The sequence below is a fragment of the Protopterus annectens genome, chromosome 8.part0 (genome assembly GCF_019279795.1).
Source record: "Protopterus annectens isolate FY-2018-M chromosome 8.part0, PAN1.0, whole genome shotgun sequence".
NCBI lineage: Eukaryota > Metazoa > Chordata > Ceratodontiformes > Protopteridae > Protopterus > Protopterus annectens.
Window position 1 is genome coordinate 433,254,231 of NC_056741.1, and position 25,442 is coordinate 433,279,672.

Here is a 25,442-nt window from a genome sequence, read left to right on the forward strand (position 1 = left end):
GACATTGTCTCAAGAAGCAGGGCCTCCTTTGGTTCGACAGTGCTCCAGCATATCCTTCCTTGAGGGCCTCCCAAGAGTTATGTAGCTGGAGACTCTAACGCATCAGTGAGGAAGAATGAAAAGGACAAATCAGATATCGAAGTTATGCATGTACTTACCATAACTTGGCATTTGTGTTGTTCATTTTCATTCTTCCTCACCTTCCCTCCCAGCCATCTCCCGACTTTATCTCTTCTAGAAGATAGCTGGATGAATTTGGATCCCATGAGTTCCACGTTTGAGCCCCAAACTTTTTTGGTCTGTCCTGTTTCTATAGTTTTCTGGACAATAGGGCAACAAACTCAATCTGAGGTGTGCATTGTGGGAAGAGGGAGGAGCTCGAGACTTGGATCCAAGTCTTGGTAATGTGGTCAAATTGAATCTGAGGCTTGGCTCCGTAATCCATTAGTGAGGAAGAATGAAAATGGACAACACAGATGCCAAGTTATGGTAAGTACATAAATTCTATTTACTACAACCAGAGATAGCTTTGAATTTTAAAGGAGATATAAATAAGAGTTATTACTCAGCCGGTTTATTAAGTATACAAGATTTCTGCACTAGCTTTTGTTGGTTTGACAGACATGTTTCAAAATATCAAGAGAAGATGACTTGCTGTGTTTGCCCCCCCCCCCAGAAAACAGGGGGCCCCCAGCAACTGCAGGGTTTACTGGTTCCTAAAGCTGGCTATGTTCGAGATCAGTGGCATAACTACAGTTGGCAGCAGACAAGACACATGCCAGATTTCAGAATGATCAGATCAGCTTAAGCCTCATCTAGTACCTACATTTAGGCATGAACTGAAAAAAGCAATGCTTTCTATCTCTGTACACATCAAGAAAAGTCTGAAGAAAGTATACTCCATTGTTTTATCTTTCTCTACCCTTTGAAAATCTCTCTCCTTTTAACATACCGGGTAGGTACTGGGTAGCTGATTTTGTTACAAATGCCGATTACTTTGAATTTAGAAAACTGGTCACATATTTACCTTTACAGTAAAAAAAACAAAAGGTTGTAAATTAGCCCTTACTTTTAGAAAATATTTTGAAGTATTTTCTTACCCCAGTCTTGTATATTGGCTTTGGTTTCTGCTTCATTCTTTTGTCAATGTCTCTTACAATGGAGCCATTTTATGTAATTTACTGTGCTCTGTATTCTGACTTCAGTTTCTTTATTGACTTCTATCAAGGGAACACCCTAGCTTACCAACATTATGGCCTCAGTGGTTTATATCACTTGCCATTCTTCTCTCATATCACATGGTTCTACTCATGCATATGGCAATGATGACATGGTCCACCTCAGTTTTCTGTCTTAGGCCCTGGAATGAGGTCTTAATTTGTTTTTGTGCATTGAGACTGGCAACTATCATGTATTTACTTTTTCATTTTATTCATTTGTTAACCAGTTGAGCAGACAAGGCCATGGACCCTTTTCAGCCTTTCAGTCATATTGCCATGATCCAGGCCACAAAGAAAGGGATTAATAATCTTTCTCTCTATGTCTCATTGAATATATTTAGTATAGCCAATCAACCACATGTTTCTGGGAGTTGTGATGAAACTGGAGAATCCAAAAAAAAATACCCACCCAGCACAGGTAGAGCCTGCAAGCTACAGTGACCTTAGGTTAGGCTTGAAACCCAGTCCACATAAGTGTGAGGCAGAAATCTTACTACTGAATGACTGTGTTATATACAAGTAGATTACTATAGCAACAATCTAATGCACATTTCTAGAAGTACCACTCAGAGGCACTGCACCTCATTTCCTTCCCTTTTTGGCTGAATTGTGATATGCAATGATGGCATACAACTACATCATCTCTAATGTTCATTGGGAAGTGGTGTAAAAAGGGACTCCGCACTGTTCTGACTTTAGTGAGGTCCCACAGGTCAAAACTGTGCTTGGGGTTAGGGTGGTGAATGGCTTATAGGGCACACAGTAGGCCAGTAATATAATGTCTTACATAAACAACAGAAAGACAAGGTACTCTTAAGGGCTGAACAGTTAGTATGGGCATTAGTGCAACAGCACTGTATTTACTCAATTTGTACCAAGAGTGTTTGGCACTTGGAGATTATAATTTTTCATAAAGATGTATAGATTAGCAGCCTTGTGCACCCTAGTTATAAAATAATCACTGCACCGGTCGGTGGGTAGTTAGCAATCATTTAACTAGTCAATAAATCAATAAGTTTTCTTAAAGATGTTTTATATTAACACAATAGATAAACAACATTTTACTGATGAGCATAGAATTGGTCTAAATTATAGGTCTAAAAAGTCTGAAAAAGCATTTAGCAAAACAATACAACAATGACTTTATATAAGCTGCTGCACATAATACAAACAAAATCAAACTCACAGCTGGCTAATTAGAAATAGATACTATAGTTAAATAACTCAGTGAAGGTTTAACTGCATGAAATCCAGCAGTCAACTCAAGAAGACATTTTGTAAAGAGAAAGTCAAAGGCAAATAGTGCTAATCCATAATGATTGTCATAAGTAACACTGATACATTCTGATTAAGATATTGGCTATGGAACTTTTTCCAAAGGATGCAAGTTATAATACAGGGTCTCTCCAGGTAGAGTTCGAACAGCCCAAGTTAAAAATATTAGGTAAACAGTAGACAACCAATGGTAATCTTCCATTGCAGCCAACATCCTCCAGCCACATCTGGAGGCAGACAAAAAGGTCAGTTTAACAAGACGTGATATTATTGAATAAGAACAAACAGTCTCTATAAACCTAAAACAAACTACATACCAGCCTCTAGGTGAAACAAAGTAAAAAAAAATCACATAAATCACCAGAAAATGAGGTACCACAAGGATCTCCATACAAAATGACTTTAATCTTCACAGAAATCCACAAAAAAAAAAATGCTAAAAATCCACAGTGTTGTTCAGATTAAGTGCTTTTGACCTTCCAAAAGGCCTTTATCACTAAAGAAAACTGGTAATCTAAACCTGTTTTAAACTATATCTAATTAAATAGTGGCCAATCAACAAGTGTACTTCATCAAATACAATACAGAGCTCCCACGGGGGATGCAGGGAGGTGAATCCCCCCTGCTTACAGTGTGAAGGTAAGATTTTGTTGTGGGTTTTTTTTTTGTATGGTCGACATTTCGAATGTCGATCATATGGTCTTGGCCATATGGGTTTTGACATTCAGAAATGTCGGCCATATCAAGTAGACCCGTTAGAATAACATGTTTTGCTTTAGCATGCATTTTTTTCTGAAGGATATGAAGTCTGGAACTCGTATACCTGTCAATGATTTGCCAGAAAACTACAAATTTTATGTGGAGCAAACCAAAAACATGACAATGAAACTACATTCTGCAAAATTCTGGATGGGTGAAAGGTATACAGTTCACATAGTAATAAATAGCTCAGGAGACAGTGGAAACACCATGTAAGAATATCCAACAGCAATGTCCTGCTTTTCAGTTGTACATTAGACTTTTGGGAATGGGTGCAGTATGTTTCAGATGTAAAGTAGTCTAGCACTGAGCATCCTGTCTGAAAATTGTAAATTGGAATGTTCAGAAGTTATTTTCTTGTAGGCTTTATACAAGGTCTGCATGGATAATTAGCTGCATTATTCAGCTAAATGGACATAGCAAAGTGCAATGTATACTTCTGTGGTTAGGCTAATATGCATGACTGAACGGTACAGTTAAGAACATTTCTGAATTGCTTTATGCTCATTGTATATTCTGCATACCAGTGCTCACTTGCATGTCATTTGGGATTTCTGTTTTGACTGATATCATAGAACTGCAGAGTGTGTCCTAGTGTAGCTGGTGTTATAGGTTAATACAATGCTGGAGGGCATGTGTAGACATTTTCCAACCGAAAACAAAAAGTAATTATAGCTGTTCACAAAGCCATCTGCAGTACATTAAGTGCAGTTATGGAATTTACACTGAAGGAGACAAATGAACCAAATGATTTAAAACACAAAAGAAACATAAAAGGTGTATGAGAGCCGGACACAGACTGGCTGACCTAATGAAAATGGGGGTGGAGTGAAGTGAGCGGCATTAAAATGTCCCATTATTGCAGGATAAATATAATGTTGATGCAGAATTACTATATGTTTCTTGGGAGCATAAGTAAGTTGATACGAAAGAACATGAAGTACTTTTTTCCCATAGATAAAATTACAGAGAGCAAAACCGCGTTAGCAATTGTGCTATATAGTGCATGTGTAACATAAACACTAAGAGGAGACCGTTTAGGTTATGTGTGGATATTGGAGGGATGAGGGGGAATGGAAGAATAATGTAAAAGGAAATGGTTTGTCAGGATAGCAAGTGACACTTGCTGGAATGTATGGCTCCATGAAACTATTTTTGAAATCCAGTCAACCTATGAATCATCTGGTCTTCATTAGTTTCCTTATTTCTGTTTTTGACTGCAATATAACTTCTTAGGTTCTGCTGTTAGAGAAAAAAATGTCAGTTTCATTTCCTTCTTAGCAAACGAAAATGCTTGACTTTCCTCTTGTTATGAAGGCCAGTAAATGATTCAGGTTTTTTGAATGTGACAAAAAAAAAAACTGCAGTGACTTCATCTGTCTGACTATAACATCCTGTTTAGATTAGTTTCGTGTAAGAGTAATGCCATTTGATTTTCTTATGCAGGTGGCAGTGGTAGGGCATATAGAAGAATTTACAGAAATACTTGTAGAAATGTCCTTATTTAACAAAATAGGACAAGGTCAAAGAGATACAAAATGCTAAACCTAGATTAATATTTTTTACTGTGAATGTATAAACATAGCCAGTGTAGGAAACTGTGTTTAATCAGTTCTTTATTATAGTATGTAAGGAATAAACCTTGCCATAATATCCATCCTACAAGTCCTGTACAAACAGAAAGTCCACATTTTCAAGCAATATGTAAACTGTTATACTTTTGGAATCAGAGTTTATATCAAATATGTGAAAAGGTTCACTTTTCATGTAAGACTCCAGAAATGGTTATTTATTTGATAAAAAGTTAAGAATACCATCTAAGAAGGAAGGAGATATAATAGCAGATATCTCAGATTTAGTGAAAACATGCAAAACTAATGTGAAAGTCAGTTCAAGATTGGAGCACTGCAAATGCTGTCACCAGCATAGCAGAACTATACCCACTTATAAAGAGTTTTCTAAAAATATAAACCTCATGAAAATTTTAAGTTACCTGAAGGAAGTGTTACTACTATTCTAGTTGTCTGTTTTTCTATAAGAGCTTTAGTCTGTGCAAAATGGAAAAACTACTGGAAGCCCTAATGATGAGGAGTGCAGCAACTGACCAATAACCATCATCTACTTCTCCTTCAGCAATACGTTGCTGCAATTGTGAACCAGCAGACTACCTTGCCCGGAGTCCCAAAAGTCAGTGGTCCTTTATAGAAGGTGAGCTGGGAGGATGATGTGGAGGCCTCACTGCTGGCCTTCAAAGAGTTTGCATGGTGTGGTGATGGTCTCTGTCACCCCATTTGACTGGAGACTCACTGAAAGCCTATATGGACTTAGATAATGCAAATGGCCAGGACAAGTACAAAAATCTTATGGATAGAAGAATGAAGTTACAAATGGCTGGGATGATGCATATTTTACAACTATGGTTACAACTTATGTGAACAATGCAAGCATAATTTTAGAAATATTGGCAGTTGACAAGTTTAGAAAGAGACTCCCTAGTAATCAGCAAAGTGAGTATTCCAGAATGACCCATATCTTTTGAACAGCTGGCTGTTTTAGTAAACATTTATTATTTTGAACTTGCAGACCATCAGTTTGATTTGTATAAATAAAGGGTTAATACCAAGCCTTTGCTTGAGTAATCTGCAAATAAGAAAAAAATTACTCATTCTGAGCTGGTTTATTTTAAATATTATAGAGCAGGGCGTATAGCTAAGTACTGCACAGTCAGTGACAACAATAAAATGCCTGAAAAAGCTGTTTTTGTTTTGTTGCACTTTGCATCTTCTGTCTGTTAACCATCAGCCCCCTTACAGCCAAATGACCCAACTGTTTGATATCACCAGGGTCAGGGTTAACTGAAATGGGGCATTGTTTAGAGTCACCAGTACTAGTTCACATTTTCTTGTTTTCTCCCTAGCCCTAATTTGTGTACACTCAGTTAGACACTTGGAAGAGCATACAACTGGCTTTTACCAGAGGACATATTCTCACTTATGCAGGGAGTATTCCTTCCAAGCGGCACTGCCTTTCCCTCACAACATGAGTAGTGGTCTATGCAGTCATCACATGAGAGCTTGCACTGCCCAGTGTACCCTGAGTGCATTCAAACCTCTCCCACCCCAAGGAGAGACGAATATGCCATATCCCTTTACTTTTGCCATGGCTGTCTCCCCCAGTACAGTGGCCTCTAGTTGAACTCTAGTCACCTGAGTCATTCATGGCTCCATCTTTCTGCACTATGGAGCCAGGCTATCTGAAAAAAAAAATGTTAATATTAGCCAAGAAATTGTACCTTGAAGCATGTGCATGAAATGTAAACCTATGGGGTGTGATAATGCTGAAATATTAACTCCTCGCACACAAAATATACCTTTTTTACTGTTTTATTATAAAACTTATCAAATGTAACATTATGATTGAAGGAAAAGAAACACAGAAAATTATTTATTTATTTAACATTTGTTTATCAGGAATGTCCGACTTGGAACAAAGCCAATTTTCAGCAGAGACCCAGGAAGAAACGGTCTAAATGCATGTCTTTGTAACGTGTGAAGAAGCCAGAGCACCTGGTGGATACCCACACAAATGCAGGGAGGACATGCAGACTCTGCATAGAAGGCACCCCAGCCGAGAATCCAACTGGAGAATCTCTTGCTGTGAGGCAACAACGCAACCGCTGCACCACTGTGATGTCCAAAAAAGACACCACTGCCAAGTATTGAACCCAGGACCTTCTGAACTATAGTCAGAGCAATGCACCAGAAGGACAACTCAGCTCTATTACACACGGAAGCATGGTCACATTAGTTAAACGCAATATGTCTACAGGTATAAAACAAAGCAGTATGCAGAAAAGTGAAGAGATATGTGTACGTGGACACAAAAGGGAATTTTTATTTATTTATCATTTGTTCACCAGGTTAGTCCCACTAGGCCTGCAGAATCTTTTCAGGGGACACCCAAGGTAGTACTTCTACAAGGGTAAATTTGGCCTTTTTGATAGGTGTCATGGAATCTTTTACATCCACCTGAGCTACCACCATCCCTAGAAAAATGAGACCTCAGGTTGATATCTCATCCAAAGGATGACACACTCAGAAGTACAGCACCCCCTAATGATGGTTTGCAGTGACAGAAATCCAATCTCTTGAGTAGAAAATGAATCCATACCCTTCCAGTCTTCCAGCAACTAAGATGAATGCATTGTCTGATGCAACACTGACATTGCTTGTGCTCCTAGGAAATGCCCTATAACACATGTAGAAATACAGACTGTCTTATGTAAAGTTTTTCATCCTATAACTCTTGTACCTAATATAACACATAATGTGCTAACTGGCCAAAACATTTGGAATTTATGTGAGAGAAGGTTCAACCAGACATACTGCTAGAAATATATAGCTCCAGTAAAGAAAATAGTTTGAAGCTAGAAGACACAAAAAGCTAATGTTTAGTTCTAGGTAGAAGGCTTAGATAAAGCTAATACCAAGAGGTATGATTTAGCTCTAGTTGGAAGGTATAGATAAATCTAGCACTATGTCTTATCAGATGACTCCTGTTGTTAAAATAATGTAGGAAGGCAGCATGAAGACTGTCAGAGAACATGAGACTTTCCAAAAAAAAAAGTTAATAAACTAAAATGAAATAAAGTTAAAGTAATAATATAATTTAGTGTAGGAGCGGTAGCACTGCTGGCTCACAGAAAGAGGTTCTCCCGTTCGATTCTCGGCTGGAGTGTGGGAGTGCCTTCTGTGTGGAGTCTGCATGTCCTCCCCATGGTTGGGTGTGCGTTAGAAAGACATGCGTAAATGGGCGTGCCTTCATTGAAGGTTGAACGTCGAGTTGGCACCTCGGCATTCGTGAAAATCTACTGCCAATCATTAGCGGACCAAAGTTCCACTGTGGCGACCCCTAACTGGGAAAAGCTGAAAGACAACAAAAACAACAGTGTAGGGACTGACAGAGAACATGAGGAGTGGCAGAAGACTACAGTTGTTAAAGCTATAAGAGAAGGCAGTGTGGAAACAGGGAAGGACCTATAACTAAGAGTACATTAAGAGGTAAGTGCAGTAACTGAGCAAGAAACAGATTAATCTCATACTAAAGACAAAGGAGAACATTTACAGAGTTCTAAGCTTTTCATGTCTACATCAACAATACTAGCAGTACTCCAATGTTAAAGAAAACAGGAAAATACCAAAGAAGAGAAAGGATACAGCCAATACCTTTGCCAGAAGAAAATTATGCTCATGAACTGCCTTTTATAGAGGGTGAGTCAGATAATGCATCAGTTCCTCCACCTGTTATTGTAGACTATGACCTCCACTTTAGATCAGAATAATGAGAAAGTAATGCTGACTCGTATACAAGTAAGCCATGTAAACTTTAATAACGCTTAGTGCAAAGACAACACCCTCAGCAGAGTTAGCTGAAACAGAGAAAGAGAGAAAGGAAATGAGGCATCAAAGGAACAGAACATCCTACAACTATCCCCCCTACTTTGAAATAAAAATACTAATTATTTATGGACACAAGACAGGGAACAATATCCTGAACCAGTTATTAGTTCCAAGGCCTTTTAGAACAATTTTAATGAAGACAGCACATAGTCCCATTTTGGGGATCATTTATGGATGGATAGGACAAAAGCTACGGTTTAAGAACATTTGACTTGCTTGGTATTTTAAAGGACATAGAGAAATGTTGTGCAGCCTGTTCATATTGTCAAGGGACAGCAGCCAGGCCATGATTTAAGAAATATTTGATAGCCTTACCCATCGTGCATATTCCTTTTTTCTCTTTATGACCCCAGTGTCTATCAATCATTAGCCCCTTCCCTGTCAACTGGCCTATTTTTTCTGTATCACTGGGATGAGGGTCAACTGGGAGGGACAAGCATTCAGACAACCATTGGGGGTAGTTAAAGATTTTTTCTTTATACTGCTTTACTCTCCACATGCACCTAGTAAACTGCCAAGGAGGTTGACATACCATTGATTGCAGTGACGGGCATCCATTCAATTCTACAAGGGGTGCTTCCTCTCAGGCAGCCCTGCCCCTCCCCTTCAGACATGATTGATGATTTCCTTGGCCCCCAGCATGGCAATAACATTACACAGTATATTTCTGAGTGCATGCAACCCTCAACCCAGGGGCCCTAATGGAGAGATGAAAAGTCAGCAAGCAAAGGAGAGTAGTAGTGATGAAACTGAATTCATCCTTAAGTCTTGGTGAGTACCTTCATGAGGTAGACCCTGTTTTTCACAAAATCTCACCAAGGTGACACTGATATATAGACTGTATTGATATAGCATATATCATGGACAGAAGCAAATCAAAAGCAAAAATAAAAAATATAGTTGGGTGCACAAGACCCAGGATAAAAAAAGTGCCCAATCCTGGTAGGCACACTGGTACCAGGACTGGAAAAAAAATGACAGTGTAGAATCCTCAAAATATGGAAAGATTCCTACAATGGGGCCAGGCCAGGCCCATGGGGAGGATAACCCCTTTGTTGTAGAAGGAAGTAGAAGTCCACAAAAATCACAAAAACTGATTTCCCAAAGAAGAATCATAAAGATGATAGAGTGAACTATTGAGGATAAGAAAAAAATTATGTATTGTTACTATTATTAGAAATTAGAGGAAAGAAAAATACTTCTGCAAGAAAATCTGTCAGAAGCTTCAAATAAATATTTGTATTCATTAATACAACATATTTTTGAAAAACAATATATAAATCAAGAAACTTTGATCTGTTTGGAAAAAGAAGCATCTGAGGAAGTGCGAAACTATAAACAAGAAAACTTAAAGATTTTTGAAAATATGAAAAAGAAATATGGACATGGGAAAGAAAGAGAGATTTGATATGGTGCAATATTTATGCAAAGGAGAAAGCCAAGTTAACTAATATAGAGAAGGCAGCCCCAAAGATATGCAAAGAGAAATACAGGCAAAGGCATCCAGATATGGAAAATTTCACAATAAAAAATTAATATCACAAAGATGGAATGTGGAAAAGATTAGTAAAGCAGAAGTTAAAGAAACAGAAGTTGAAATTATGGTGTGCCTGTGAAGTGAAGGATTTGGTGTAGAAGGTCTAACACAGGTTGCATCACAGCATGATGGAGTGAGTCCCCAGAATAAAGAAAAGAAAGAAGATCAGGAGATATCTGAAGAAGAAATATGGACATGGGAAAGGAAAAGATATGTAATATGGTGTAATATTTATGCAAATGAAAAAGCAAAATTAACCAATACAAAAAGAGCAGCACCAAAGATATTTGAAGAGAAATACACGCAAAGGAATCTGGACATGGAAAACTTTACAATACAAAAACTAAAAAGACTAAGAGGAAAAGTAGAAAAAGAGATTAGTAATGGAGAAGTCAAAGAAATATAAATTGAGGTTATGGAGCACCTGCAAAGAAAAGGATTCAGTGTAGAAAATCCAATTCAGAAAGCACCACAATAGGATAAAGTAATGGATATCTGGAGTAAAGCAAAAACAGTGGAACAGGAAGCAATTTGTCAGGTGCCATATCAAGATATTTTGCAGCCTTCCACAGGAAACCACTATAAATGTTCACTTGAAGCAAGACAGCAAGGAAAGGAAGAGGAAACTGTGGAAACTGATGCAGTCAATGTTGAGGAGAGATAGGCCAGTGAGTTCCCATATGACAGAGCAACAGATGACACAGGATGAAGCTGAAGAGAAGGCGTCACAGAAACATGCTATAGAACTTTCTATAGAATGCCCGCAGGAAACGAAAAACAAGGGATGTGCCCTCAGTTTGGAAGAAAATGAGCTAAGAGAAGAGTTCCTTGATTTAATGGGCATGGATATATATTTAAAGATCAATGAGAGAAATACACTGCAGAAGGTCAATAAAACCCAAAACGTAAGGAGTCTGATAAAACAAATGAATGCAGTAATTAGGACTGTCCACAGAGATCCATGTGATATAACAGAAGTAAACAGGATATATTACTGTGCTGCTAAATTAATAACTGATAAAGGTCTACCACAAGAACACAGGGTAGTGAGGGAAAGGAAGGGGAGAAATTGAATTACATAATGGAAGTATCAAATAGAGAAAACTATAAAGCAATTAAGACAAGAAATGCCACTGTTAGAAGATTATAGAAGAGGGAATAGAACAACAAAAATACTAAGAAAGATAGATGTGATTAAAGCAATGGACAGTATTAGAACAGACCAGGATTTACCATACACTATCGCAAATAACAAACTAAAAATTTCAACACAGGCGGAAAAATCTAGAAGATACACAGTTAAATATAAGGGAAAAGTACAAAATAAGCAATTTATTGATGACCCAAAAATAGTTTGATAGAGAATTGGGAAATAAGGTAAAAGGAACTGAAAGACCGCAAAAAAAGAGGAGGTAGGTACATTTTGGAGAAGTATCTATGAAGGTCCTGTGGAACATAACAAAGATGCTAAATGGATAGAAGTAGTAAAAGAAAGACTAAGAAGTTTAAAGGTACAGGATATGAAATGGGATGAAGTAACAGCCAGAGAGATTGAAACAAAGTTAAGAAAAGCCTCTAACTGGAAAACCCAAGGCTCAGAGGCAGTATCTAACTTTTGGTTAAAAGTATTAACATTTTTGCCTGAAGATTTAGCCATGAGTAAGAACTATTCATATGCGCACCCCAAACAGACACCACACTGGTTAACAACAGGCAAAGCAATGCTCTTACTTAAGAGTGAACCTGCAAGCTACCTTAAAAATTATAGACCAATAACTTGCCTTCCGACGACGTATAAGCTATACATGGGAATTGACGTCGACAGAGTTTATAGCCATTTAGAAGAAAACTCAATTATCGCAGTAGAACAAAAGGGCAATAAAAGAAAGTCATATGGAACAATGGCTCATTTGTTGTTAAATAAAGTTATAGTGGAGAAGTGTAAAAAGGGGAAGAATCTAAGTATGGCATGGATTGAGTACAAAAAAGCATTTGATAGTATCCCACATTCACTGATAAAAGAGTGCTTAAAAATGTATAAGAAACACCATACACTGATTAACTACATTACAGTAACTATGAAACAATGGCAGACTACTTTGCAATTAAGCCATGATAAAGAACAGATTATTATCCCAGGGATAAAAATTCAAAGGGGGATATTCCAGGGTGACTCTCTGTCACCACTGCTAGTCTGCCTTGCCATTAACCCATTAAGCTGTTTACTTAACAGCTTAGGCCATGGCTACAATTTTTCCTAGAAAACAACAACGTCTAATGGCTTTTCATCTTCACTTTGTTGATGATTTAAAACTGTATAGCTCATCATATGAGGAACTGAAAGCACAGCTGCAGGTTGTCAAAACTTTTTCAGATGATATTAGAATGTCATTTGGTCTTGATAAATGTGCAAAAGCAACCTTTAAAGCAGGAAAACTGCAGCACCAGGAAAACATCAGTTTGGGACAAGAATGTGATATAAAAGAACATGAGCAAGAGGGAGTGTATAAATACTTGGGAATTGATGAAGGATCAGCAATAAAACATGAACAAATGTGAATAAAACTCAGGAAGGAATACTTTAGAAGACTAAAATTAATCCTGAGAACAGCACTGACATCTAGGAACAAGATCCAAACTATAAACCAATTTACTCTTTCTGTCCTAACTTGCAGTTTTGGAGTGATTGACTGGCCCCAAAAAGTGTTGGATAGATTAGATATTAAAATAAGAAGGCTGCTTCATGTTCACCAAATGATTTATAAAAATCAGTGCATACCAAGATTATATATTCCCCATTCTGAAGGAGGGATGGACCTCCTTGAAATTGATTACATGTATAGATCTGCAATCATGGGACTCCACGCATATCTACTGACCTCATAAGATCCAAATGTAGTGAAAGTTTTGAAACATGAGGAGAACAAATCTAAGATGACTTTTCTGCTTAATTTAGCAGAAGCATATTGATGTCAATCAGGAATGGAAATCAGACCAGACGTAGATAAAAACCAGGCAGCAACTGAATGTGCAAAAAACAAACTCAGATAATTTCAAAACCCAGCTATTCACATACCTGTCTCCCCAGTGGAAATGTATCTGCTTTCACCCTACCTAATTCTGTTTAAGTAAATGCCGTTGGGAGGATTTCCTCCTGTGTTCCTAAGCTCTCTATAACTCCCATAGCTATTTCCCAAATGATTTCAATTATGTAAATATTGTAAATAGCATCTTACTTAAAATTAATGAATGTATGTAAACTGTTTCTTACTTTAAATGAATGAATGTATGTCTAAATGAATCTGTACAGTATAATCCATATGATCTGTCACAATGAACTAAGTTGCTCATGCTTTGTATTGAATTCATATATTTGTAACTTGTTCTTTTAACTGCAACTTTTCTAGACTTGTATCTTTACTGCATTCTGTCTTATGGAGCTTTTCTCCCCGGGCCTCCACTGAAAACAGGCTCTCTGGGCCCAGTGGACTTCCCCGGTAATCAAATTGGAAATAAATAAATAAATAAGAATACAAGGTGAAGAACCAGATGAGAAGGCAAGAAATGCGGAAAAATCATAAATATAGTTGGAAGTATAGAAAATTCTTGGAAGAACCTCATGTTGATCAGGAACAAACACAGGAATGATTAAGGAGAGGTGAATTCAAACCAAGAGATGAAAGGTTAATATCGACAGCCCAAGATAGTGAGCTATGTATACGCTGGTTTACAAAGTCCATTGAACATGTGGGAGAAACAGACAAATGTAGGTTTTGTAAAACTGAATTGGAAACAGTCACACACCTCGTTGCTGGTTGCGCCACACTGATGGCAGAAGGACTATATACTGAAAGGCATAATAATGTGGTGAGACTGTTGCACTGGGGGATTGTGCAAAGATTAAGGTATCGAAGTGGCTGAAAAACACTGGAAACATGACCCACAAAGCATCATAGAAAATTATGACATCTATATCACATGGGATCACCCATTACCAACAGTTCAAAAAATAGATGCTAGAAAAACGGATATAGTGGTCCAAGAAAAGAAGACAAAGTAGCATTGATCATTGAAATTGCCACACCCAGTGACTACAGTGTCTTGCGTACAGAGAGACACAAAGTTATAAAATACCAGGATCTGCAGGCAGAACTGAGAGCAATGTGGAAAAAAAATACCCAGACAGTTCCAATAGTAGTAGGAGCAACAGGTCATATAAAAAAGAATCTACAATCGTATTTAGATGTGTTACCAATCCATGTAACCCCATACAAATTGCAGGAGTCATTACTGGGCACACTGCGGGTGCTTCAAAGAGCACTTTTGGTTGACATCAAAGATTGAAACAATACTAATTTCATGAACTTTAATCGTACCATGACTTAGGAATGGGGTCCATTCCCATCATGGTATTAGAAACCCAAAGGATTTGGAGAAATTAAAAAAGAGAGCTTTCTTTGCATCTCTACAGACAAGGCTAAAAGAAAATGCATTTTCCTTCAAGCGGGATCAGGATGACTCTTATTGGCTTCTGCTCTAAATGGTCAGGTATCTTTCCTCACATGGATAATCTCTGGATTGCCATACTTCTTCCTTCTGGTATATGTAACTTCTACTTGAGTCATACCTGGGCTCTCTTCAAACTCAATAGTCATGAATCTGCAAAGTAAAGGGACTCACCACCACTGTGCTATATGCCTCTCCTCAATGTGGAGACATTGATTCAAACTTCAACTGATGGGTTGTATGCTCATGTCAGCCCATTTGTATTCAGCTGTCTGCAGCGTGACCAGTACATGATCTTGAAGATGAAAAGCTAAAAGGTCAGTGTCCACCAAGATAGCTTTGGGTTGGTGTCTCTGTGTTGGAATTGCTATTGAGGAGTGGCATGGTCTGTGATCAGGATAAACTGTCTCTCCAAGAGGCAATATTTCAGGGTGCTATGGAACTGTTTATTGACTAAACTCTTTCTTTTTATAGTTGAGTAGCATTTGTTAGAGTTACTAAGTTGCCTGTTAATACATCCGCGGTGGTGCAGCGGTAGTGTTGTTGCCTCACAGCAAGAGGTTCTCCGGTTCAATTCTCGGCTGGAGTGCAGGGAGTGCCTTCTGTGTGGAGTCTGCATGTCCTCCCCGTGGTTATGTGGGCGTTCGAAAGACATGTGTAAATGGGCGTGCCTTCGTTGGAGGTTGAATGTCGAACTGGCACCTCGGCATTCGTCAAAATCTACTGCCAATCATTAGCAGACCGGAGTTCCGCTGTGGCGACCCCTAACCAGGAAAAGCCAAAAGACAACAACAACAACAACAACTAAGCTGCCTGTTAGTATAGCAGATGGAGTTTTCCTCCCCATCTGTAACTGAGACAAGACTACACCTATGCCTACCTTTGAGGCTTCAGTGGGTACTAGGCATTTTTTTTTCCAAAAAATCAAGCTATATCAGTATGGGCTTTAAGCACAGCACAGTTTTAGCTTCCTAAACATTTGTTCCATTCCATTTCTCTACTTTAATGTTAACAAAGCACTACATTTAGTAGTTTAGCTGGGGACAAGTAATACTGGCAAAATGAAGAACAAACTTCCAGTAATCAAATGCTAATTAGGGCCAAAAAAGCTTTCACTTGCTTCTTAGTAGTTGGCATTGACCAATTTTGCACTGTTTTTACTTTTTGCAGCTTGTGGTTATGCAAACACTGCATCTATTATATAGCCCAAATAGTGAGCTTCAGCCATGCTTAATTTGCCCTTAACATGATTAGCCATCAATTCAGCCTGACATGGAATTTAAAATGGCTTGAACTTTGCGAAGCTGGCTGTTCCACTCTTCAGAGAATATTACAGTGTCATCGAGGTAGAGTATTGCATATCAGGTGTTGAGTCTAAGGATTTTATCCCTTAAGCCTCTGGAATGTTGCAGTTGTTCCTTGGAGACCAAAAGCCAACACCGTATAATGGAAGAGACTATCAGTGTAATAAATGCTATTTATCTTAGTGTCAGGGGCTAGGGGAATTTGCCAGAATCTTATATTTCAGTCTAAAATGGACAGAAATCTATGTTTTTAAACACCTTTACTAGATTATCATTTGTGACAAAGGCAGTCCTACATTTATATAAAGGAAAACAAACCATATTAACATGTTCACATTAACAAACATTATATATCATGCATATTCCTCTGTACAATATAATCAATCCAACATTACATAAGTTGGTCAATTCCTGCTTTCCCTTAGACCTCATTCCTCCTTCAAAACATTTTTCTGCATGTATTCTTTGCATAATTTCTATTTTTCTGTGTAATTTGCTCCTACCTTTTCTAAAGATCTTACTTCCAGTTCATTTTTCTCTGTTACAACATTCACTATTTCAAATAAAGTTGGTTTAGACTTTGATTTCCATTATCTAGTAATTGCTTTTTTGGCAGCCACAGCAAACTTAAGAAGGTCTTACTATGTCTAGGCAATTCAGATCCTGTATCCCATTTTAAAAAATCATTTCCTTAGTTACACCCATTTGCTCACCCAATATTTCTGACAGAGTACACTGTAGAGAATTTCTGCCAACTCACTGCATTCCCAAAGTACAGTTGTATAAAATCTTACCATAACAGTAGATGTCCTTGCCTTCACTGCTGCAGTATTCATTACCATATGGGATTCCCTGACACAGAAGCCTGAATGTCTGGCCAGTCTACCAAAGACTACTTGTTGTTTATTTAAAAGGTACATCAGATGTCACCTAAACATTCCTTGCATAGGATAGGGTATAAAGGTGACATTCAGGCCTACCCTAAACAGAACTGATTGCCCTAGTAGGGACACCAGCCCAAGGAACCCAAGAGGTAATGTGTACATCCAGGAAGGCAAGACACTAGGGGGACAGAGGGAGGGAGCAAATATTGCAGCCATAAAGGTAAGGACATCTACTGTTATGGTAAGATTTTACACAACTGTACTATGTCCCTACATTCACTGCTGCAGTATTCATTACCATATGGTAGAGTGCCAAAGCTCAAGAGGAAACTGGAGAGAGGAAGGAGCAGAAGACTCTCCTAAAAAGCCATGAAGAATGGCACTAGCAAAATCAGCCCTAGCTCTAGAGTTACCATCTAACTTGTAGTGCTTGGTAAAGGTATGCACTTAAGTCCAGATAGCTGCTTCAAGAATAGAGTTAGTATCTAAGCCCTTGAAAAAAGCACCAGAAGAAGCCACATCTCTAGTAGAATGAGCCTTAACTGAAGAAGCAAGACTCTTGCCATGAAAAGTGGAACAAAGGAAATAGCCTTAGAAAACCAAGAAGAAACAGTTTGCTTGGATACAGCAAGTCCCAAAGATCTACGATGAAAATAAACAAATGATCAGATTTTCTAATAGCCTTAGTCCTATCTAAATAAACCCTGAGTTGACTATGTGCATCCAAAGTATGCAGCACCCTCTCACTGTCATCTTGAGGAGAGGGGAAAAAGTAGACAGAGTAATAGACTGGTTAAGTGAAAGCTCATTAACCACCTTGGGCATAAAAGAAGGGTTATTATATAAGGACACTCTGTCATCATTAAAGATCAAAAAGCAGAACAAGCCATAAGGGCCTGCAACTCAACCACCCATCTGGCAGAAGTAAGAGCTAACATAAGAACAGTCATCCATGAACAATGATGCAAGGAGGCTGAAGCAGCAGGCTCAAAAGTAACCTGAGTCAACTTCTCCAAAACAAAGTTAAGATCCCAGGGAGGAGGAACAGTCTTCCCGGGAGGTCTAATATTAAGGACGCCTTTAAGAAATTGTTTCACTTCAGATCTAGAAGCTAGAGGAGAAGAAAAAGGCAAACAAGAAGAGATTGCTGATAAGTGGACCTTAATAGAAGAATAGGCCAAATCAGCATTGAGCAGCTCACACAAATAAGAGAGAACCAAAGGAACATCCACAGTAAGTGGGTTCAGGTTGCGAGAGAGACACCAAATAGAAAACTTCTTCCATTTGGATAAGCAGGATTTCCCTAGTGGTAGGCCTCCTGCAGGACTTGCAGCACATCCTCCTAAAACAGGTAACTTGTGATGACTGCCCTTGGCTAGATACAGAAGTAGAGGGAACCAGTACTGTCATGGCTAAAAGGGAGTCACCAAAAAGATTTTGGGAGCATTCTTTTAAATTCTGAACAGGAGTTTCATAATGAGAGGAAGGGGATGGAATGCATAAAGAAACATCCAGTTCTAAGAAAATGAGTGGGCGTCCGCCGTCAATACCAGAGGACCTGGGACTCTGGCACAAAATAGAGGAAGTTGTCTGTTCAGATGAGAGGCAAAATATTTGCTTGAGAAGTACCCTGCTGGTGGATAATGTCCAGAAACATGTCCCTGTGAAGCATTCATTCACAGCACTGAGTTAAGGACCTGCTCATAGTGACTGCCACAATGTTTTGACCAGAAGGGATATTAACTTCCTGATGAGTCACTTGATACTTGACAGCAAGATCCCATACCAGAAGTGCCAACTGGCAAAGAAGATAAGATCTTGTCCCTCCATGTTGTTGATATACCACATCACTGTGGTATTGCCTGTGAAAACCTTGACAAGCTCTGGAGAGAAAAGAGGATGAAAGGCTGAAGAACCAGCAGAACTCTCGTCTCTTTGACACTGATGTGCTCCTTCTACTGTTGAGGTGACCATACCCCCTGTACCTTCAGGGAGCCAAATGTTGCCCCATCCCATGTATGAAGTGTCTGTGAACAATTCCTGAGAGGGAATAGGGGGATGAAAAGAAATCCATGGATTCAGAGACAATTGCTGAATCCACCAGTGAAGTTTCTGTCTGAGACAAGGAAGAAGAGGAACCACAAAGTCTAGAGGATGTTCATGTTGGAGCCACACTGACTTTAGAAACCACTGAAACTTTTTCATGTTAGTATAATTCAATACTCTTTTCATCTATACCTATGAGACCATTCACATTCCAAGATAATATGAAAAGTGTTACCATTATGATAAAAAGTTATTAGTCCCACCTCTTATATAAGATAGCTTTTTTAGATGTCTATTTCTAGCTTTTGTGATACATGCAGTCACTAATGTTTGGCATGTTGATCTTTTGTATGGTTGTATTTTATCTTCTTCATTTCAACCTATGCCACATTTTACAAAGCTTTTTTTGTAATGAAAACCCCAAACAAACAAAAAAACAAACAAACAAATGGACCCCCAAAACACTGTATAACCTAATAAATTAATAAAAACACACAAAACTGCATACATCTTCAAATAATAAAGTTTAAGCCTCCTAATAGCAACAATTGTCCCAAATAAACAGCTGCACACACAAGTTGTGATGCCCCTGCACTGGCCCAGTACTCAGGCAGCCTCAAGCCTCACCACTGTCAACAGTGAGAGACATACACTATGGGAGGATTACAAGTAAACACACAGTAAAGTACAATTTCCCTTAAGAGCACACAGAGACCACAGTCAGTCTGGGGCTGGTTTATCCATATTTCTCCAGGTCCCCAGTAAGAATCACCACTGGTACAGCTATAAAATTGAGTCCTTAGCCAGGGTTCCAAGCCAAGTCCTCACAATACTCTCTCTGTCCAACTAGTACTTTGTGTCCCTGCCCAAGTAGCTAACACACACACACTTTGAGATTTGATTTATACACAAACACACCCCTGGGAAAGGCTGGCACAGGTTTACTAGCTATGCTCCCTTCTATCCAGACCATAAGATAGTTATCACTGCCACCAGAGCTGATTATCAGCTACTTTAAGGCCCTTCCCAAAGGGTGGCCAATCCTACTGTCTAATGTTACTATTATCCAAATGGTAAGTGTGGCAAAGAGCAAGGCTATTTAGGAGTGGCCTGTACAGTGTCACCAAATACATATGCAAGTACTCTAAGAGCTTAAATATGTCTCACAAATATCAGCCACAAAGACAGGTTTAAATATATTTAATACTAAATAATAAAAGAACAAGACAATACTTAATCAACATAGTCACTGCAGAGTTCAGAATCACAGGAAATATTTTAAAACAACATTGAAAGACAGTCTCAAACAAATAGAGAAAACATCTAAACTAATCTTTACTATATTCTTATCTATATCTAAAAGATATATATATGCGACCACAAAATGCCAGTAGAACCAAAGAGCCAACTTCACAGAACATCAGAATTGGAATCACCACTTTTTTAATAAAATACACAAACATCTTAGCGCCTCGGCATACAGCCTTTACAGAGTAAAAATTCAAATGAACACACAAACTACCTTATATACAAATTCACTAATTGTCATTAACTATATTAAATTGAATAATTACCTACAACTGGAACTAAATAAAAACTTTCCAACTGCATTCTGAATTCAAACCCCTGGGAACCAGGGTATCATATTTTAAAATAAAAACAGTTTCTTTATATAACAATTTTTTTCTTTATATTTTGACTATCATAGAAACCACATTTAACCTGATCTAACACCATGGCTTTTAAACCACTTTCATCCACCTGATGAAAATCTACAAAAATGGCAAGCAATTGGACTCTCTAATCTTTCACTTCTAATATCTCTCAGATGTTTCTGTAAACAAATTTTAAATGCTCGCTTACTTTCCCTCATATAAAATTTGCCACAAGGGCATTTTATAGCATATACAACTCCCACTGAATCACAGCTATACATATGTTTGGCTTCATATTTTATACCATTTATCCATGGAAAATAAGACACTGTATATTTGCAGCTACAACATCTGCCACTTGGTTTAGTGCCTTTATAAGGGAAAGGTGTACTTGCGACAAATCTACTTAATAGTCATCTCTGGAGGAGTAAACTTTCTATGTATTATCATGTCTCCAATGTTCCTTCCTCTTTTAAATGAGATACTTGGCACCCTAGGTAACAGATTCTAAAAATGTATATGTCCAACTAAATAGTGCCAATAATGTTTTACAACTTTAATCACTGTATCACTAAACAGGCTATATGTAGTAATAAAATACATCCTTTCAACCCCACTATCTGTCCTATTCTTACATTTTTGATTATTACTCACATTGCATTCTTTCTTCCATATATTCCACTTCATAAAATCCATTGCACTTTTCTCAAGAATATTTAAATCATATTCCCTTTTCCGGAACATATTCTTACTATTTTCCATATCTTGAATAAATTCAGTATCTACATTACACAGTCTTTGATTCTTAAAAATTCCCCATATGGCAAAGCTGCAATTGTATGACTCGGATGGCAGCTCCGTCCATTTAAATATTGATTGCCATCCATAAATTTTCTATGTACTCTGGTATATATTGGATATCCTTCCAAGCCTTCCAGCATAACATCTAAAAAAGTTACTTTATGTCCTACTTTTAAGTCACTAAAACATAAATTAAACCTATTCTGTTGTAAATAATCAATAAACTCTCCTACATAATCAAAACCAGCATGATATAAAAAAATTAAATCATCAATAAATCGGAAATAACCAACTACATATTTTTTAAAAAAATCTGACATAGAAATATGATGCAACTCAAAATAACCCATAACTAAATTGGCATACATGGGGGCAAAAGAAGCCCCCATTGCCGTACCTGATAATTGTTGGTACAATTTGCCATTAAACTCAAAATAATTATTGGTCAAACAGAAATAAATTAACTCCATAATATAAACTGAAGCTGGACTGCCCCCAAGAAATATGCAAGGGCTTCTAAGCCAAACTTATGTTGCATATTCGTATATAAACTTACTACATCTACTGTGATCCAGTACATGCCTTTCTTCCAAATCACATTTGAAATTCCCTCTACAAAATGAAAAGTGTCTCTCACGTAAGGCTCTAATTTAGTCACATAATGGACCAAATAGCTATATAAAAAGACCCCCATATTATGTGTAAAATAATTACAGGCTGATACAATGGGCCATCCCGGGAGATTTTCTGTGTTCTTATGAACTTTAGGGAGACAGTAGAAATATGCCATATCACAAGAACTAATATCAAATTTCCTGTCTCTGTCTTCCTTTGAAACATAGCCTAGTCTAAAGCCCTTCTGTACTAGTTCATCAAACTCCTTCATGGCACAATGATATTTCATAATATCAACATTTTTATAAACTTGTACATTGTCTAAATGCTGATAACACATTTTCAAGTATTAACATTCACTATTGCAAGCTTATTCCCCTTATCTGAGGGCTTAAAGACTGTATCATATCTATTAGTAAGTGACACCAATGCTTGCCATTCATTCTTTGTTAAATTATACTCAATTTCATGCACATTCTTAAAAAGTTGAATATATTCCCTTTCAATGCCATACTTCAACATAGACACAAAGTGTTGTACTTCTACATTATTAAAAGGTGGAATAAAATCACTCCTATAGTTTATGCGTGAAGTATTTAAATAAATAGTTTTAGTAAATCTAAACACATCTCCTTTCAACAAGTACAATTGTGGCAAGACCGTGGGAACGAATTTAACACCACAATTAAGCACTTCTTTTTCTGCCACTGTTAATTCACAACCAGATAAATTTATTACATATTCAGTAGAAAAAATGGAAACAGCAGCACCACTATCAATACCATTTTCCCTGTTTGTTGCATTTACCACTAGCCTCCCCCCCCTCTGTCCATTATAAAAGTAATTTCTTTGCTGTTTTTTATAGTTGTTGGTTCTCCCCTCACCTGAACGAAAAGTCAGTTGCAGTTGTTCTGGGTTTTGTGCTGTAGGGAGGTTGGGAAAATCTTCTTTTTCTTCCCATTCTGTAGATGTATAGTTGCCTTCCGATGATGTAAAAGACATTCCCCTGGACACAGCCTTCTTCCTGCTGCCTTTGTAAGCTCACGTGACGTTGAGCTGCTTTCTGATTGGTTCCTTTATCAAAGGGACGCTTGGCTTCATAATCTTTAAGGTCTCTCCGTATCTTACCCTTTTTCCTCTCTACTAAATTCTCTATGAGGTTCGCGATCGACCTTTAATGTCAGCCAGCAAATTGTCAAGACAGGTCAGTCCCAAAGAGGCAACAATATTGGAACTTAGAGCGGAAATTTGTTTTTTTAAACATTTTTGTTTTAACAGATCCCTTTCTATAAGAATGGATATCCATTCCACAGAGCACCTATGTGCTTAAACTGCACATCTTCCTCGCTGGACAGATCAAAGGGTATAGCAGGGTCTTTAACTGCCCGTAGACCCCTAGGGGATATGTCAAGCTCAACATATTGTTGCAAGCTCTGAATATTAAGAAAGACAGAAGTCTCTTTAAAAATTAAATTTTCCAACTCCACCAATAAATCCTGAACTTCTGAAACATATTCACCATAGAATGCATGCCCACACACACAAAAGGATTTCCCTCTCGTTCTCTATGCTCATTCTCTATTTTCTCCAACAGTCTTTTGTATCCATGCAAACTCCGAACAGACCCATTTTCCACATTGGTATTACGTTCATTTTTAGTCACAAAAATCTGTCCATTGACCTCTGACTGGTGTCTGCATTTCCTTCATGAAAAATCATGGGGAAATATATACATTTGCTCTTTCCTTGGATTGTGGCTCTATATCTAAAAGATACTATGCTCTAAATAACTTATTTACAGAGCATTATGCAGGCAGAAGTGCTGAATGGATGTTTCTATGTCCAAGACAAGATACAAAATGCAAAATCTCTGTCTAAGAGAGTTCTTAAATTAATATCAGACATCTTTGTCACTTGCCTTCAGTTCCCAGGCTAACAGAAACTTACATCTCTGTTTTAAAAATACATATCTCTCAGATGTTTGCTGAGAACTGGAAGTTGTAAAACAAGTAAACAATTTTACATTTTAGACCTAGTAATTACTTGTCTCTAAGACAATACAAAACGTCTACCACTAAACATTGTGTCTGCTTCACTGAGAGGTAACACAATCATAAATTACTTTAATTTCAACTTATTTTCTTGAAGTTTTGTAAGTTAACTCTGTATGTTCCAGCTTATAGTATTAAAACATACATTTGCACATATATATAGTTTATATACATTTCTGTTATTTTCCAGTAGGGTACACTGTGGACACATCCTTGAAGCTCAGTACTGTACAAACCCTGTTCAACATACACTTCTACACCAATAGTTTAATATACACACAACATATAGTTCTCTTACATTTGTAAGACAAGCTTATGAATCATGCTGATATTCACAAATGACATATGATTATTTACAAAATTCCAGATAGCTGGGCTGGCAATGTCACAATTCACCCCCTCGAAAACTCAAGCTATTTTTTCAAGTGGCCCTTGAGAAATGTTGCTTGAGAGGGTTGACCTATCTGGGAATACCTTACCCCATTCTCTGTCTTGAGAGCCCATCTGCGCTGGCATTGCTAACCCCACTGCGGTGCTGCACTGTCATATCATATGCTTGCAACCCTAGGCTCCTCTTTAGTAACTTAGCATTTTGCTGGCTGGCTCGATGTAGCCATGTTAAGGGATTGTGTCTGTGACTACAGTGAATTTCCTTCCATGTAGATAAGGCTGAAGTTTCTGCAGTGCCCACACTATGGCTAGGCATTCATTTTCTACAGCTGCATAGCATTCCTCCCTGGGTTGGAGTCTACAACTGAGATATACAACTGGGTGCTCTTCTCTCTCCAAGGAAACATGGCTAAGTACAGCCCCCACCTTATGGTTTGAAGCATCCACCTGCATAACAATTTTTTGCTGTAATCTGGACTGGCTAACACAGGGGATCCTCCCAAAGCTCCTTTAAGCTTCTGGGATGCCTGCTCACATGCTGTGGCCACACTAACTTATCTGGCCTATTTTCCCTTCTCAGTTATGTGAGGGGAGCAGCTATGATACTATAATTGGAGACAGATTTTCTGTAGTACCCTGCTGCCCCTAAGAATGCCCTCACCTGATTTTTGATAACAGTGGTAGGCCATGTCTGAATGGCTTCTACTTTGGTAGGTTCTGGCCTGATCTTATCACTCCCCACTCTATGTCCCAAGTAGGAAACCTCTGCCATACCCACCTGGCATTTGCTGGGCTTAATGGTCAACCCCGCCCTCTGTAGTCTGCCCAGCACCTCCCTAATTTCCTGAAGGTGCTCTTGCCAGGAATGGCTGTAGATAGCACTATCATCTATGTAAGCAAGGGCAAAGTCTCCTGCTCCTGCTAGGATACGATTTACCAG